At 42.5% G+C, this 14,474-nt stretch overlaps 1 protein-coding gene across 6 annotated transcripts in view; it reads right to left on the bottom strand.

Moving 5' to 3' along the window:
* Positions 1-10,166, bottom strand: part of LOC138164907 (dedicator of cytokinesis protein 7-like) — a 324,437-nt gene extending 314,271 nt beyond the window's left edge. For all 6 annotated transcript variants that reach the window (XR_011169221.1, XM_069092865.1, XM_069092861.1 and 3 more), the window contains exon 1: positions 10,163-10,166. The gene's annotated coding sequence lies outside the window, so the exon portion shown is untranslated. The remainder of the gene's footprint in view (positions 1-10,162) is intronic.
* Between the last annotated feature and the right edge of the window lie 4,308 nt (positions 10,167-14,474).

The following is a 14,474-nucleotide window of genomic DNA, read 5'->3' as shown; positions in this document are numbered from 1 at the left end:
CTCCCTAAATGATTCTCTCTGTCCCTCCCTCCTTCCCTCCCTCCCCCCCTCCCCCCCCCTCCCCCTCTCTCTCTCCCACTCCCCTCTACCCTCCCCCTCCTCCCCCTCCTCTCTCCCCCTCTCCAAAAACTTTCCCAAATATTTTCTTCTTTCCTCAAGTCTCCCATACTTTCTATCTTCTTTTATCTAAAGATCTCAACATTTTGTGGGTGGCTAGGAGGCGCAATGAATAGAACACCAGTGCTGGAGTTAGGAGGACCTGAGTTCATATCCGACCTCAGGCACTTAACAAAACTAGCCATGTGACCTTGGGCAAGTCACAAAAGTGCTCTACCTCTACCCCTCCAAAAAAGCAAAAAAAAATCTCAACATTTTACCAAGAAAACTGAGGTCATTCAATGTGAGCTCCCACTTCTAATCTCAAAATCCCTTGCCATCACCCCTCCCTCTTCCCTCCTTTCCCCCCTGTCTCTGACAAGGAGGTATCTCTTGTTGCCGAGGCTAAGCCTCCTATGTGTGCCAGTCAGACAATAAATAAACAGTAACTACCACTGTGTGTCAGGAAGTGTGCTAAGAGCTAGGGATAGAAGTACAAAAGAGAGAGATGCCCCTGCCTTCAAGGAGCTTGCAGTATAAGTGGAAGGGGGAAGAGACACATGATCTTGGCAGGCAAGACCATTGGGCTAACTCTAACAAGATGAAATTTAATGTGGAGAAATGTGAAGGGTCATATCTAGCTTCAAGAAATTACATTCAGAGGTTTTGTCTGAGGGGGGCGAGGTTAGGCAAGACTTTTTTTTTTCCTAAAAAAGATATATGGAGATTTTAGGACACACCAAGTTTAATATGAGTTAGGTGTGTTCTGTGTCAGCCAAGGAGACAAAGGTGATGTGGCACACTGATGGGTGCAGCAGCTGAGCGTTAGGAGGGATGGCTTGGCCGCTCAGACCATAACTGTGGTGTTATGTTCAGCTCTGGGGGCCGCCTTTTGGAAGAGCATCCACAGAAGGGCCATCAGGGTGGCAAGAGGCCAAGAGATGATCCCATCTGTAGATCAGTTAAAGGAACTGTTGGGTTTTAGCCCAGAGAACAGAAGACTCAGGGAGAATGTGAGAGCTATTTTCCCTTATCTAAAAGGAAGGGCTGAGGCTTTTCCCTCTTGGCCCCAGGAGGCAGACCTTGGAGCAGCAGGATGATATGGCAAAGAGGCAAGTTTGGTCTTCACATCCTAGGATAATGAGGGCTACCTCTGGAGGGTGTGGCCTTCTCCTCCCTAGAGGTCTCTCATCTTTGTTTGTTTGTTTTTTGCTTTTTGGACGGAGGGATGGCAGGCAATTAGGGTTAAGTGACTTGTCCAAGGTCACACAGCTAGTAAGTGTTAAGTGTCTGAAGCCGGATTTGAACTCGAGTTCCAGGGCCAGTGCTCTATTCACTGCACCACCTAGTCGCCCCCCTCATCTTTGTTGAATAACTTTTATTTTATTTTTGAAGACAATTGGGGTGAAGTGACTTGCCCAGGGTCACACAGCCAGGAAGTGTCTGAGGCTGTATTTGAACTGACTCCAGGGCCAGTGTTCTCTCCGCTGCACCACCTCGCCGTCCTTTGCATAGGTTTTAAAGGGGAATCTTTTCCAGGTAATAGACTGGACTAGAAGACAGCCTTTGCGATCTTTTCCAACTCTGACATTTTGTGATGCTGGTTCCAGTGGGGAGCTGGAATCCGTGCTGTTCAGGGAGAGCTCTGTATGGGCAGAGTGTGGGTATGGAGGCTGATGCAGTCATTCATCTGGCCTGTGCAAGACAGCAAACAGTCTCCTAAGGGATGCTGCTGATTTTTCTCTTAATTTTTATTAAAAAAATACTCTGCATTTTGGTCCCTTACAGTAAACAGGACTGGTGGATCGAATGGTTGAAGACTGGAGTATTATATGTATACATACCATTGAGCAGCAAACAAGATACAAATGGTCAGCCCATATACATGTACATGTTTCTACATGATGGGGACAGGGCCAGACCTTTGATTTCATTGGTCTAATAGTATTTATATAGTACTCAAAGGTTTACAAAGTGTCTCACATGTTATCACACAACCAACCTTGGAGGCAGGTGTTGTTACTACCTCTGTTTTATAGGTGAGGAAACTGAGGAAGACGAGGTTAAGGGACTTGCCCAGGATCATACTGCTAATAACTGCCGGAGGCTTTTCTGACTCCAAGGCTGGTGTTCTCTCCACCAAGCCACTTAGCTGCCTGCATAAGCAATAGTCAAATTTCTTCAAACAAGACTACCCTTATTGATTTAAAAATTAATAAATTGCCAGTGCCTAGAAGAAATGTTCATGTTGCATTTCTTTTGCATTTAAACTGACCTAGACTTCTTGCCAAGAGGAACTGATCTAAGCTATTTGTATATTTGTTTTATGCTTTTTCGAAGTAAATATTTCTTTGTAAAAGCTGCTAAACATGAACGCATCAGGCAGTCCTAACATGAAAGTACTTAACGTTTAAAAGGGAAAGACATGTCACAGGCAGCTCCCAGTGAGGAATTTCCTCTGCCAGTGCATGTTGGCACCTCCTCTGTGATTTAGTCTTAGTTGCCTAGAACATGGAAAAGTTAAGTGACTTGTCCAGGGTCACACAGCTAGTATGTGACAGAGGGCAAGTCCTGAACCCAGGTCTTAGTTTTCTAGCCACTATTTCCTGCTACTTATATATGCTATACTTTCATTTCTTCCAAACTCTTATGCTACTATCCTCATTAATTTAAAAATTAATGGGTTAACATGAAAGCACCTTTTAAAAAAGAAAGAAAAGGCAAGTGCCCTCTAGGTGGAGCTGTAGTGCACAGAATGCCAGTCCTGGATTCATGAAAACTCGTTTCCTGGGTTCAAATGAGGCCTCAGACACTTACTGGCTGTGTCACCCTGTACTAGTCACTTACCTCTGTTTTCCTCAGTTTCCTTATCTTGAAAATAAGATGGAGAAGGAAACAGCGAACCTCTCCAGTATCTTTGCCCAGAAAACCCCAAATGGGGTCACAGAGAGTCAGCCACAATCAAAACAACTGAACAAAAACTAAAATTAATGTATTGTATTTATTCAGACCCCTCCCAATTACCTAAGAACCTTTCCTCTCCCATCCAACCCTAAAGAATATAGCATATTGCTTTATGGGTTTCTTATAGGTTTATTACCTTGCCAGAAACGTTGAGATTCCTACAATTGTTACATAGTGGGGAAGATTTGTAATTGGAGGACCTGGGCTCAGATCTGACCACCTGCATGACCTCAGGCAGCCCTTTCTGGACTTGTTTTCCTGTAAGTTGGGAGGGTTAGTTCTGATCTCTGTGGTCTCTTCCATCTCCAAATTTACAGTCCTATGATCCTAAGTGATGGCTCTGTAGTATAATAGAGTATAACACTGTCTTTAGGAAATATGACGCTGCATGATAATGGTTCATGCTTGTAGACAACCTCTCTGCAGAGGGCCAACTGAGCGTCGTGAAGATTGTGATCAAGCACAAGGCACCCTGTGCTTGGTTGTAGTTTTTCCTTCCTATCACTAGATTTAGAGGTCCTGTGTATTCTGGGTTTTGATTTTGTTTTGAACTCAGAGATTCTTTTTTCCTTCAGGTTCTGACAGTGGGTAAACTCAGTAAAACTGATAGATGGTCTCTTTCAGCTAGGAATCAAGGGAAGTCAGAAAGGACAGGAGTCTGAGACAGGTGTGCTGTGAGAAATCACATCAGGAGAATCCTCAGCTTAAGCAACAATTGTGAGACTCAGGATCTGAGCATTAACATTTCAGAAATGAATTTTTAAAATTCTTAATGGGACTTTGAGATGGTTACGATTTCTCCTCTCGGTTCTTCATGAGATTTGATACTTTAAATTCTCTTTTGTCATGTGTTAACCACCAGCAGGCAACCTGGAGAGTTATCATTTACTGAGTGACTGAATGAAAGGATCCTTTAGAGTATAAGTAATATCAAAATTTTTTTCCTGGAGGTATCCATTTTTCTGTCTTTACATTAACCAAGTCCATTAAATCTGTACTAGTAAAGAGCGAACTTCAGAGGGTTAAAAATTAAGGTCATTTCTATATTCTGTTCCCTAGGACTTAACATCATCCAAGAGCAAATGCACCTAGAAGCATATATATATATGTACGTATATATATGTATATTTTATAAACTGTGGAGTTTATCCTGCTTTTATTGTTTTAAAATTAAAAGAACAACTTTCACTGGTTCATATGATTACTGGTCTCTTCTCTATCTTCTTTGGCCTCTTATGGCTTTGAAATAAGAAGAATGAATTCTGAATGCCTCCTTAGAAGGGAGGAGGAACGTGTGGTCCTCTGATGGTTGCCAACCACCCCAAGCCCAATGAAGTCTTCAGGATCACAGTGACTAAAAATGGTAGTGTCCACTTGGGAATTTTCTTTTAAGAGTTAAAGAAACAAATTTCTGAACCTTTTTAGGCTCTTAGCCACATAATCTACAAAGACAACGTCACTGCCTAGCTGTAGATGTTTAGTAGCAGAGCTCGTGGCTCTGCTGCCTTGTCTGTTTAGAGATCTCCTCTTAGAATCTGTTCTACCTTGTGGAAAATCTTTAGTATATATTTTCTCTTGACTTCTCTGTGTATATTGTCTCTTCCTGGCAGAAGCAGCTCTTCAAAAGCAAGAATTGTTTCATTTCTAGCACCGAGGATAGCGCCTGGCACCATATACAATTTCCTGCTTTTATTTCCTATTATTTGCTATTCAGAAATGCTGCATACATAAGAATGTAGTTGTCCTGGTTTATCACAGGTTCACTACTGATAATGTGTGTGATGTGCTGTGTCTTAGATATGAAATAAGTAATAGCTGTTATATTCGCCTATAAAGACTACACTAACTTTGAAAAGGGAGAAAGAAAGAAAATAACAAAGTATCCTATCTAGGAAGGACTTGCAAAAACTGGAGAAAAAGATGAGAGAGGTGAAAATGGAACAGACATGAGGTGAGGAGGAAATTGAGAATAAAAATAATGGAGAAATAGAAGTGTGCTATTCATGATGCCTGATTCAGGCAGTTATTAGGACAGAGAAGTGGAAATTACCATCCATGAAAAGAAAAGTACCTTTCTGTCTCGAAGAAATTATAGACAAATAAACATGTATCATTCGACATCATCTCTGGCTTAATCCTGACAATCAGCGATGATTGCATACTTGAGTCGTTAGGCCAAGTCTGAATTTTCTCCTCAATGTTTCATAGGATCCCAGATTGAAAAGGTGAAATACCAGATGGGGAGAAATTGGACACAGCCTAATAGTCCTGGAAAACAAATTTCTGTCATATTTTAGTTTGAATCCTAAGTCAGTTTAGAAAGCCTAAGCACTTTTGTGTGGTTTTCATAGTTATTAAAATACTTTCTCCTAGCCTATAAACTTTGAAAAATATTATATTTAGAGCCAGTTTTGCAGATATGTTTCTGAGCTAGCATTTTCCTCTCTTTCCGTTTACAAGCCTCTTCAACATTATTGGTGGCAAGCAATGGTCCAAAACATTCACAGCTGCAGTTATAAAATTTCACTTCTTCCCTCACCATGACAGGAAAAATTGGTTAGAAACTGATTATTTGGAAGGGATACATGGGTGTTATCAGTTCAGTAGAATAATTTCCTTTGATGGCCCTCACTCTTGTACCTAGAAGAGCTTAGGAGCTAAGTGTCCCCTCAACAAAGGACAAGTGTTGGGCCACATCTCAGAGTTGATCATAAAAGAAGAAATTCAACAAAGCATCATTTTTCAGGCTGACCATTGGAAAGTAGCCCAACCAAATTCATGACCAATGAGAATTCATTTTCAGGAAATGTTAAGGAGAAAAGCTAGCCCAGGATGGAGATACGATAGAGAGTCCTGATAATAAAAAAGATTAGAAAGCTGGCATCATCAGTTAGCAGTATCTGAGTGCCCACTGGGTGCATGGCATCAATGTTGACTGTTATGCAGGTCAGAAAGTGTGAATTAAAAGCCTCTTGGTGCTAATACTACCAACATTGGGAAGAGGAACTGAATGGATGTAAACATTCATACTTGGATTCTCCAGAGTGGTTGTTCTAAAAGCCTTCTTTTTTCCTGAGGCCCCCAACTCATCCCCTGTTCCTCACTCACTCTGAATGGGTAATGCTTGATTCCGACATTCCCGAGATTGTGAATCTTTCCAATTCCCTTCTCATACCTTAGTATCTTTTAGTATTTTCTCCCCTACTCTCCTCTTTCATGCCACTTCTGAAAGATAACATTTACTAGAAGACTTCTTTGAGCAGTGAATTTCACCCCTTTACCTCAGTTTCCTTGAACTTTGTCCCATCAATTATTATCTCCCCTTTCCTCCTCTCCCCAACAGTATCAGTCTTCAATTAATTGACTGCTTTCTCATTCCATGCTTACACATATGCTCGGGTCTCCCTTAGCCTTATATTAATGCTGCTACCCCACCCAACTCCCTTCTAGAAGTTGTCTCCACTCACCAGTTTCTTGACTGGCTGGTCTTTCCCACTTGTAGTTCCCCCCACATCCAATCTGTCCCATTCATCACCGTTTCATATAATTTTCCTTTCAACAAATATTTATTAAACACCTATTATGTTCAAGGCAATATGTACTTCTTGAAACATGGCTCTGACCATATTTCTCTCCTATTCAAAATCCCTCAATGACTCTCTGTTGACTATCAATAAAATATGGTTCTGACATCAAGGCCCTCTACAATATCATTCCAATCTTGTTTATATTTACATCCTTACAATATCCTAACAGACTTGCTATTCTTTATACATGACCTTTGTTTTTTTTTTTTTTTTGCCTCCACACCTTGTTTTTGCCTGGCACACAGTAGGTGTTTAATAAATGTTTCTTCCCTTCCCTAAACCCTTCTTATCATCTGTGTCTGATGAAATTCTGCTCATTGTTAAAGTCCAGATCAGATGCCTTTCTCTTCCTATTTCCTCCTCAAGCCTTCCCTGATTTCATGTTCCTGTCCCCAAAGCTGGAAGGGATTTCTTCTTGTTTGAACTCATAGCTCATGGTACTTTTCTTATATTGCTTATCAGAAAGCTCCTTTTATTAGCATTACTTTGGTACCTTCCTTTTACCTGCTACTAGATAATTAGCTCCTTGAGGTCATGCATCCTTGTGTTCCATATATGGCTAGCACTGTGTTGGTCAGATAGAAGATACTCAATAATGCGTCATATAAATCTGAGTCATTTTTATTAGTAAAGGAGGGGAATGATGAGCAGGGAGAGGCAGGGGAAGGGGAAGAGGTCAGGAGAAAGAAAGCTTGTTTTCTACAAAGATGATGAAAGAACTACAATACTCTCTACTGCTCTATCCTTCACAAGAAAAAATAGTGATATAGATAGAAGGAGAGAGAGAATTTTAGAGTTGGGAAGGTCTTTAATGACATCTGGCTCAACTGGTAAGGAAAAAGAAATCTCTCTACGACACTGTGAAACCTGGTTATCTGATTTTTGCTTTACACTCTTCCAGGCAAGGGGAACCTATTGTCTACTGAGGCATTCCCCTATGAAGCCTAAGTTTGTCCACCCATTGTTCCTCGTTTCTGCCTCCTGAGGTCAATCAGAGCAATTCCGATCCCTCCATGTGAAGGCCCTTCAGGTAACTGAACACCGCCATCTTGTGTCCTTGGCTTCTCTCCTCTCATTTTGCTCCACTGTTTCCTCATAGGCCATAAACTTAGGGCCTTTCACCACTCTGGACATTCCCAAGCTTATCATCTTCAGCTTCTTTAAAGGGCAGTTGTTTCTTTGGCTTTATATTTTAAAGAGTAAAACAATCCTAAGTTTGAATTCTGGTTCTACCATTTCCTAACCATGGGACCTTGGACAAATAACTCCTCCTCTCGGGAACAGTTTCTTCATCTGTAAATAAGGGGGTTGCCTTAGATCAGGAATTCTTAACTTCTTATCTGTGAATTTTCTCTCTCTCAATATAGATATATGTATGTGTATAGATATGTATTTATATAGATGTATGTCTCTCTCTATATACATATATATATACACTCACATATACACATATATTTAATAGTACTTCACAGAATTAATTTCCTTCATCATCCTTTGTCATTTACTTTATTCATTTAAATATATTATTTCTAAGGAGGGAACTATAGGCTTCTAGAGACTGCCAAAGGGGTCCACAACATGAACCTTGTGAAGAAGCCCCTGGCTTAGCTGGAGAGGAGATGAGAAAGGGATGCCTAAGAAGGCTATAATCTTTAAGCTTTGTCTACTCCGTGACCTTCTCTCTGCTAAGATCCAGCCTTGCTCATTGGTGGAGGGCTCAAGCTTGGGGGGCAACATTCCTCTCCCCTGCCCTGTTCCAAGAAGGGAGCCAGTTTTGAATCAAGGAGGTCTTGCTTTAATTATGACACAAAGCCTAACCAACAAATTGTGAATCAACATAAAGTCACCTCAGTAGGACTCGTGGATGAGTTTTGTTCTGAATAGTCTAGAGGGAGAAGGGCAAGGAATTATTCATCCCTCTCTTTCTAGCCCCCCCCCTTCCGAACAGCCCGAGGGCAGAAGCTATTAATTATGATACTGTCAGGGCTCAGGAGGCAGGCTTCTAATCCCGTGTCAGTGGGCATGCTGTCGCAGAATCACTGTCCTAATGATGTGTGGGCAGGTCTTAGCACGCTGTCCCAGAGAATCCCCCCAAAGTGCCCTTGCACAGCCCTCACCCTGGAAGGGCCTGAGATAGAATGCAATATCCATTGGTGTTTGGAGGTTTCCCCCTTTAAATGAGAGCAACAGAAGCTCTGAGGACTAGAAGCAGTGCGGTGTGGTGGAAAGAGGCAGAAAACCTGGGTTCGAATCCCACTTACTCTTGAGTGACAGTGGGCAGTTCACATCCCCTCAATGGGCCTCAGTTTTGCCATCTGTGGGATTGAGCCTAATGTCTTCTAAGGTTCCTTCCAGTTCTACGATCCTGTGACCTTGTCGACTTATGACTGTCCCTGTGAGAATCTGCTGACCACCCACTGAGTGAGAGGGTCTGGAGAATGTTATTTTTTGTCAAGGTTAAAAATATTGGAGAACCAACATGCAGTGGTGCTGGGACAAATTCCAGGCTACAGACGAATGCATTCTAATGACATCTTGTAGTCTAGGGAAAATCACTGGGCCTCAGTTTCCTTATCTGTAAAATGTGGGGTTGGGGCAATATGGCATAGCAGATGAGGCCCTGGTCTTGTCACCAGAAAGACCTGGGTTTACTTCCCCCCTTAGACGCTGACATGTCGTGGGCCTAGAGACAAGTCACCCAATGACAGACTTGGATGCAGTGATTCCCAAGGTCCCTGTGAACTCCAAATCTGGGAACATTTTGCTAATCACCTTTTTCCCCCTATAAATCCCTCCCTGTGTGGATGCATTGATGTCTTTATTAGTACAATATCCAAATATTTCCAACCTGAACTATTGGAATATCGTGTGGTCCCTTTCTGACAAGGCATTCCTTTATTTTAACCTTCACCATTTGACATAGATTCGTTCGTTTGTTCGTTCGTTCGTTCGTTCGTTCGTTCGTTCCTTCCTTCCTTCCTTCCTTCCTTCCTTCCTTCCCTTCCTTCTTTCCCTTCTTCCTTCTTTCCTTCCTTGCTTCCTTCCTTCTTCTTTTCTTCCTTCCCTTCTTCCTTCCTTCCCTCCTTCCTTCCTTCCTCCTTCTTACCTTCCTTCCCTCCCTCCCTCCTTCCTTCCCTCCCCCTTCCTTCCTTCTTTCCTTCCTTCCTTCCTTCCTTCCTTCCTTCCTTCCTTCCTTCCTTCCTTTTCTCTCTCTTTCTTTCTTTTGATTGGTTATCTAAAGTGTCTTTCCTCACTGAAATGATTCTATAGAGGAGAAAAACAATGCCTGTGCTGGTTGAGTGTTTAAGACTTCATGTTTGCTGAAAGAGTCTGCTTTTCTCCACACCTTCTCTAGAGCATATTATCCTGCCTTGAGCTAGAGAACCTGATGCCAGAGGCCCTTGGCCTTTTTGTTCCTGTCCAGGGTGACTGACCCTCCTTAGGTCTCCAGCCCTTTCTTGTTCAGAGCCTGTAGTCAAGAGGGACCCTTTTGTTGCCTAACAATAGGTGTAAGACCCCATGTACACAAAGCAGGTTGAAAACTTTGCAGAATATAGCAAGTTCCCAGCTGCTAACCGGACAGCTCCATAGGCTCGTTCATTCTGAGCGGGGGCTTGTTTTCATGCTAACACAAATTCTTGTATTAATAGAAGCCTGGCCCGAGCTTCCTTCAGCTGTATGGGAAAAAGTTACTGGTGAGATGGTAAACAGAGAGTAGAAGAATTGGTCCCCTGTCCTCCCTTTAAAAAAATATGGGATGAAGCAATAGTGGAATCATTTTAATTGTAACCCTCTAACACTTGCAATCAGTAAGTACATTTGTGTCCTGTTTTTAGGAAATGGGGCACCGAGGAGGCCACGGAGCATTAGAAATGCAAAACATGACTGCATGCTCTCCAGATTCTGTCAGGGCTCTATGAAAGGCTGCTTGTACTGGGGGCTGCTGGGCTCTGAGGGTATTCTCTGTTCCATGTGTATTTACAGAGATGTATGAATATTTGATTAATGAGTCATGGTCTCCGGAGAAATTTAATAACTGTACTGCCTTACAAAGCCTGCTCCTTAACTGTTAATACAGTGACCAGTAGGATTATTGACATTGCAGCCCCTTTGGAATCTAATATATTTGGGGGAATAAATTCCTTGGTTAAAATGGGATCTGTAAAGGACATTATTCAGTTATCTGTTTTGAACTGTTGCAAGTACAATTTACAGGCTCTGATTTGTAAAGATTTTTCCAGTGGAAACATGCAGGGATCGGGGGAGTTGTAAAACTGACTTTTTTCGGGGTTGTTTTTCCGAGAAGTTAGTTGAGAAGTCAGCTGTAAAGGGGAAGGTGGGGGTGATTGTGTGTGTGTGTGAGTGTGTGTGTGTGTAGGGGGGAGGGCATTTTCTGGAATGTGTGTATATGACATAAAGGATTATTTCAGTATAATTGAGTAATATGTTTTGAAAACCATTTGGTTGATCAGTTTAAGAAATAACTACTCATTTTAAATCTAGCAAAATAGAAATATAAAACGGTAAAATTGTTGTTGTGGATGGGTTAACACCCCCCACCCCCAATCTCTCTTTGAATCCCACATTTGAGATTCATCATTACATTTGACTTAGTATATTTCCAGAAATAATTAGCTGCTAATTTACCCCAAATCTATCTCATTTTTGTCTCTAATATCTATGAAGAGATCAATTCTCCCTTACAAAGTTAGGCAGATATTTTAGTGATGTTACTCCAGTTAAACTGCTTAAGTAACAGGGGGAAATGTCAAAAAAAGATAAATTTAGTGCCAGCGCTTTCCCTGGAAGCTATAACTGCAGGTTAGAATTATACATGCAATGCAGAATTTCCTGCAACCCTTCTCCTTTGGGCCACGATGCATTACAGCAGACGTATAATGAAGCTGCTATAAAACCTGGGGTAATTAAGGGGGATTTGACAGTAATTGCAACAGTGAATCAACTTAATTATTACCTGCTTCAAAGAGAGCTAACCTGATGTTATAATCTAACCTTTTCTACTTTTAAAATGAGAGATTAAACAAGTATTATATGTAGCATTTAAGAATTAAATCTGTTGAGATAGAGTTGGATTAAGATACTTTTTACATACATTTAATCTAGGTGTGTACACAGCAGCCCAGAATAGCCACCAGGTGCTGGTGTGATCGCTAATCCGTGAAGGGGGCTTCAAGCGCTTCCAGAATGCAGCCTTGCCCTCATTTCTGATGCCTGGCGGCTTCTTCCTAAGCCTCACACAAATGTGCCTGTGCTTCACCATATTGTTAGAATTCCTAGGAGAAAGCTGCACCCCCCAGCTGGCTCCTCTCCTCCCCTCCTGAGGCTGGGATGTCTGAGTGGTGAGAGCTCACCACATTTAGCCCTACCAAGACCCACCACCTTGCCCAGTGGCCATCTTCCTGTCTAGCTCTGAGAACGGTTATCCGATCAGCACTGCCATTGCTGGAAAGCAAGTCCTAGAGCCTCTGTTCACCACTCCTGCAGCTTCCCAGGCCCAGAGCTCCCTCCCTGGCTGTTACGTCCTTATAAGTGTTATAGTCCCTTATTAGAATGTAAGCTTCCTGAGGGCAGGAGCTGGTTTTGTTGCTGTTGTTTTTGAATTTGTGTCCCTAGTGCTTGCCACTGAACCTGGCACTTAGTGAGCTTTGAAGAAAGAAAGGCCTGCCGTGACTCCCATTTACATAGGTCCCTTTACAATCCCTAAATGCACCCAAATCTGCAAGCTCAAACCTGATTTTGCTCAGTAATGCTTGTGCCCAAGTTGCCTTCTCACCACGATGCGTCCCTCCATGCCTGTAGCTCCCTTCTCCCAGGTGGGAGTTCTTCCCAGAGCCTCCATGCTGAGGAGGGGCCCAGGCTAGCCATCGTCCATCCCTCCAGCCCCTCCCACATCTGCTTCTTCTCCAGGCTTTGTTACCATGTGTTCACTCCCCTTCTTGCTCTCTCTCCTTTCAGCTCTCTCTATGTGTTTTAACTTTCCCACTGTATATAAGCTCCTTGAGGGTAGGGACTGTCTTGCTTCTTTATATTTGCAGTTTACACTGGGGACATAAAGAAAGAAAAAAAACAGTGCCTGCTCTGAAGGAGTTCACAGTCCCATGGGGGAGACAAGCTACAAACAACTATGTAAAAACAAATATATGTGGATAAATTGGAGATAATTTCAGAGGGAAGACATTTAAGATTAAGGAGGACCGAGAAAGACTTTTTATAGAAAACAGGACTTTAGTGAAGTCTTGAAGGAAGCCAAGGGAGCCAGGTGGTGGGTGAGGAGAGAGAAAATTCCAGGCATAGGGGGACGGCCAAGGAGAATGGACAAAGCTGGAAGCTGGCATGTCACATATGAGGAACAGCTAGGAGTCCCATGTCGCTTGGTGGCAGAGCGAAAAGACTGGAAAAGTGGGAAGTTGCCAGCTTAGGGAACCAAATGGAGGGCTGCACATCTGACTTGGAGGGAATAGGGAGCCACTGGAGTTCATTGGAGAGGGATGTGACATGAGCAGACCCAGCCTTTAGGATGACCAGTCTGACAAGTGAGTGAAGAATGTTGGCTGTTACTATCATGCCCTTGAATAGGCTTTGTTACTTATCTGTTACACGTTATATGCCCCAGTAGAACGTAAGCTCCACGAGGGCAGGGCCTGGCTCGTTTCCCCACCCCCTCCCCTTGGGTCCCCAGGAGCCCGGCACTGTGGCTGGAACACAGCAGGTGCTTAATAAATGCTTATTGAATTGCATTGCTCTCCTCTGCTTCCCACTGCTTGGTTTTCATCCCCCATAAGTTGGAAGGGTTTGAAGTGAAGCTACTTGGAACTTGATATTGCCATCTGGTTGCTACCTGTGTGTGCATGGATGCCACCTTCATGTATGTTGTGAAGCATTTCTAGACTCTCTTTTATCTTCTGGTTTTTATTCTTAGCAATATCCCTCTCCCCCCACCCCAGACACATGCATGCACACACACATGCACACACATGTGCACACACACATGTACACACAGTCATGGAACCTGGTCAGTGGGATTGGAGAAGGAGTTGATCACATATACCACAGTGGTGGTTTTTTGGGTTGGTTTCATTTTTTCAATGCTTAGCATTTTAGTGTTCTTTCTCTGCTTGACTATAGTTTGTTATCATATTAAACTATATAATTTTATCTAAAACCAGCCCTGGTTATACTAGTAGCACGTTATGTATACCCTGAGATGCCTATCTGAATCAGCTCTGGATTTATCATCTAGGCCCTTCCCTGTCACCAGTCTCCCCCAGTTCTGATGGGACCTTTGATGGCAGCTTGAAGATCATCTAAATGATGATCCTTAAACCCTAAATCTCATAGATTATCTGATCCAGTCCAGTATTTGTGCAGGAATCTCTTCTGTGGACATCCCTGACAAGTCTTTGCTGGAAGATCTCCAGAGAGAAGGCACTCATTCAGACTCAAAGCAATCCTATTTTTTGGAAAGTTCTAAATGTTGAGCTAAAATAATCTCCCCTGTAACTTCCCTCTACTGTTTCTAGTTCTCCCTCTTGGACAAGCAAAAGCAAATATATTCCCTCTTCCATGTTAAGAATCCTTTAAAATTATACTAGTAATAATAATAGCTAACATTTATATGCCCCTTTAAGCTTTGCAAAGTGCTTTACATATATTAGTTCACTTTAACAACCCTGTAAGGTATCTTCATTTTACAGGTGAGGAAACTAAGGCTGAGGGATTAAGTGACTTTCCTAGGGTCGTATTGGGAACTATCATCATCCCTTCCTTCCTTCCTTCCTTCCTTCCTTCCTTCCTTCCTTCCTTCCT

This window comes from Petaurus breviceps, unplaced genomic scaffold (assembly GCF_028583685.1).
Source record: "Petaurus breviceps papuanus isolate PSGF00001 unplaced genomic scaffold, PetGlider_PUasm1.0 207, whole genome shotgun sequence".
Lineage (NCBI taxonomy): Eukaryota > Metazoa > Chordata > Mammalia > Diprotodontia > Petauridae > Petaurus > Petaurus breviceps.
Note: the sequence above shows the minus strand (reverse complement) of the source record. Positions and strands in the feature narration are given on the sequence as shown.